Source organism: Diaphorina citri, unplaced genomic scaffold (assembly GCF_000475195.1).
Source record: "Diaphorina citri unplaced genomic scaffold, Diaci psyllid genome assembly version 1.1 scaffold355, whole genome shotgun sequence".
In the NCBI taxonomy this organism is placed as follows: domain Eukaryota; kingdom Metazoa; phylum Arthropoda; class Insecta; order Hemiptera; family Psyllidae; genus Diaphorina; species Diaphorina citri.
The window spans coordinates 31012-35241 of NW_007377790.1; positions in this window are offsets into that span (position 1 = coordinate 31012).

A 4230-nucleotide genomic window follows, 5' to 3' on the forward strand; every position below is an offset into this window, starting at 1 on the left:
ATCATACTAACACATCCGTACATAAATGCCATTAGACATTTTTTTATTTCGTTATTTCACATCACATTTCCACATTTTTTAGTCTGTTGGGTTCATTTTTTTTATGCCATGGCATGGTAAAAGTTAAACCCCCAGCCCAGCATCGCTAATACCATCTGACAGATGATTGTTATGTATTTTATAGTCAAAAAACTCAAATTGGAAAAAAAACATTTCCCCTGCTCTCTACGTTGAAGGGCTTAAATAGAATAAAAATAGAATGTAAAAATAAAGATAGGTAAAAAAATGGCTGAATAATGTTTCTCTCACCCAATGACAGGTCGAAATTTACCTATTGTTAATTTTATTTACCAAGCGAGAGCGAGTTGTCGATTTTATTTACGGAGGAGTTGCTGTAAATAATGGTTGTCATTTCAGACCATTCCATTTAATGTACCTAGTTTATTTATTTTATTATTATTTAAAATAGAAAGTAAAAAAGGTTTAATAGAGGGGGAACTATCACAACGGAGGTCTTATCGTCCCGAAATCGAAGCGAGAAGGAAAACAGGATAGGAGAAAGCCAGCCATTCCGAGAACGAACCTTATCTGTTTAGTATAAAGTTCGCCCCGGTCGGGAATCGAACTCACGACCTAGCGCTTACAAGGCAGATGCGCTCCTCCTAGCTGACTAGACTGGCTATAGTGTTCTTTATTTTTGGTAAGTTTTACCAGAAATATTTCTTTTTATTGATAACACCTCTCTGCCTTCTGGTAACACAAACTTGTCGCTGTTGACAAGTTGTCAGCAACTTGTGAAGTTTTTTCCAAACTTTCAGACAGGGGCCACAATAATAGTAGTAGCCTACTGCTGGAGTAAAGGGACTTTTCAGTCCCATGCGAGCAGTATAAATAAGCACTATTATTATTATTAAAGCTTATTCGAGAAAATTTGAAGATGTGTAGGTACCTACCAAATTTCACCGAAATTCCTCATTTGAATTTGGGACCGATTTTGGTCTCAATGAACCCGCGCGCTGAACTTTCCGCGCTTGAAACCTCTAAAAAAAGCTGTGTAAGATGAAATACCTAGTCTAAGATGGTCGTTTTGAAACTGCATTTTATCTAGTGTACCGTAGTAAGGATTGCTAGAACTTGGCTAACATCTGTTCTAGAGTACAGGATTCTAAATCTTCCACATGTTCTTAAAACAAACATACCATCATGGTCTGAAACGGAAACTTGAACTTTTGAGTGAAGGAGACACGCCAAAGCATAGGTATACCTACCACTTCTTACAAGTTAGAGAAAATTATGTTTTTCTTACATAATATTCTTGAGAGTTCATTGCAACGGTCAATACATTAATTAGGCTATTACTTTATCACGGACACTCGTTGCTATGTTGAAAGCCCAGAAGAGGTTAGGTGTCTACCGTGGCTGTTCTACTACCTAACCCAGTGTTTCTTAATTAGTTTGGCCCGCGGAACCCTTTTCAAAAGGTGAACATCTTTGCGGAACCCTGAACTTTCAAGATTGCACCCCCACCCCCCTTATTATAAAAATATAAAAATACAGCCAGCAGCCTAGTTGGCTGAAAGGTTAGTACGTCTGCCTTTCAATCGCTAGGTCGCGGGTTCGATTCCCGCCCGGGGCGAATTTTATCCTAAACAGATAAAGTTTGTTCTCGGAACGTCTGGCTTTCCTCCTATCCTGTCATTCTTCTCTCTTCGATTTCGGGACGATAAGACCTTAGATGTTACAGTTCCCTCTATCAAACCTCTAAAAAAAGCTGTGTAAGATGAAATACCTAGTCTAAGATGGTCATTTTGAAACTGCATTTTATCTAGTGTATGATTTTTCCAAAATATCTCGCGGAACCCTTGCCGTCAGCTCGCGGAACCCCTAGGTTCCGCGGAACACCAATTAAGAAACACTGGTTTATGCTGACGTCAATATCAGCTATGCTGACTGAACTAAAAGGAGGATTTTTTATGTATATTATGTATTTTTTTAATTGTGTTAAATGCTTGTCACAAATATCGTTCCCCGATTATTGCGCCTAGATAAATTTTATGACTTGACTTGGACTCGAACCACCAACCTCCAGATCCAAAGTCCAACGCGTTAACAACTGCAAATAAATTACTGATAGTTCAGTTAGTAACCAACCTCAGTGGTTTACCTTCAATGAATTGTTAGCCATTTTACTGATTTCTTGCTAGTTATTTTACTGATGAATCCTCCACTTGCATGATTTCAGGGAATACCATCATGCGCCAGGCAGTGCTGGGAGGTTCGGCAGATTTGGCCTGTGACATTCACTCCGGAGGCAATGACTCGGTCCTCATGGTGGCTTGGTACAAGAACGATGTGTCCGTCTACAGGTAAGTCTTAAAATGGCTCATTACCGTAGGTGTATACATGTTTGGGGGAACTTTCGGCAACGGAACCGGTTCCCTTTTGGAACCTCAAATGGCGCCTGTACTAAATAAAACATAGGAAATCCAAGATGGCTCTCCATTGGAACCGATATTTATTTCTTATTTAACGGTATTTACGGTGCATCAACAGCATTCAGATTCCTACATATACAAGGTAGATAACGAAAATGCCCCCTTTTGTCTCGTTAGTCTGAAATACTTAGATACCCTACCTTTGTCTTGTTAGTCTCAAATATCTACTATGGACTTCAACATGGGACTTCCTTTGAAAAAGGTGTCCATTTTAGTGTTGTGGACCTAATTTTGCTGACCAAAATTATCTATGTATAGTTTTATCGTCTTGATTACATCAGGAGGTGGATAGTGTAGATATTGTGTGCGTGTTAAAGCGTGTAAATACACGCCCACATGTCTCCTAGTCATGTCTTAATGATAAATGACCCAGCTAATTTGGAAACAACATTAGGTTAATCAAGCACAATCATGATAATATACATACACGCTCCTATCTCTCCATCTGTCCCTATCTCTCTCTCTCTCTCTCTCTCTCTCTCTCTCTCCCTTTTCTCTCTTCTTTTCTTTCATATATAGGTACCTTACTCAGAAAAGAGCTTTTACGGAGCCCCCGAACTCCCGTGAAGGCCCAATAAAACACAAAACTAAACAGCAGAGTTCCTTGATGTAGTAAGATGTAGTTCACTTTCACCAAAAGTGGTCAAGTCGATCTGCCGATTGAAAGTTATCGCGAACAGACACCAAAGGGAACTTGTGAAATTTCAGATAAAATGAAAGGAAACTTGTGAAATTAAAACCTGGAGCTCACTTGGTTCAGTGAATAATAGATGAGCCAGTAAGAAATGAGTCCATAGTTGTTCCGATTTTGCTAAGTTTGCTATACCTTCATTTATCTTGCTTGAAAAATCGCCTAACCTTGAGCAGTTAAATTCACCGAATATAATTAGGTAGGTACCTTTCTTTCACTTAAGACTATAAAATATTATTCTACGTATTTATACCATCAGTACCTATATTTGGTGTCTGTATTTTTCTTTTCGTAAAAAGCGAATAGAACATTTCGCTCGCGAATATTATACACTACAACAATACAACTACAGAATACACTCTCTCCTACAAAAACACACATAGAAATAACATATCCACCAAAGTTTCGTGTAGCGCTGAAATAAGTTTCCATTTTGGAGAGGATATGTCCCCTGCAGATATTTTTATACGAATAGTATAAGGATTGCTAGAACATTTATACGAGTAGTAAGGATTGCTAGAACTTGGCTAACATCTGTTCTAGAGTACAGGATTCTAAATCTTCCACATGTTCTTAAAACAAACATACCATCATGGTCTGAAACGGAAACTTGAACTTTTGAGTGAAGGAGACACGCCAAAGCATAGGTATACCTACCACTTCTTACAAGTTAGAGAAAATTATGTTTTTCTTACATAATATTCTTGAGAGTTCATTGCAACGGTCAATACATTAATTAGGCTATTACTTTATCACGGACACTCGTTGCTATGTTGAAAGCCCAGAAGAGGTTAGGTGTCTACCGTGGCTGTTCTACTACCTAACCCAGTGTTTCTTAATTAGTTTGGCCCGCGGAACCCTTTTCAAAAGGTGAACATCTTTGCGGAACCCTGAACTTTCAAGATTGCACCCCCACCCCCCTTATTATAAAAATATAAAAATACAGCCAGCAGCCTAGTTGGCTGAAAGGTTAGTACGTCTGCCTTTCAATCGCTAGGTCGCGGGTTCGATTCCCGCCCGGGGCGAATTTTATCCTAAACAGAT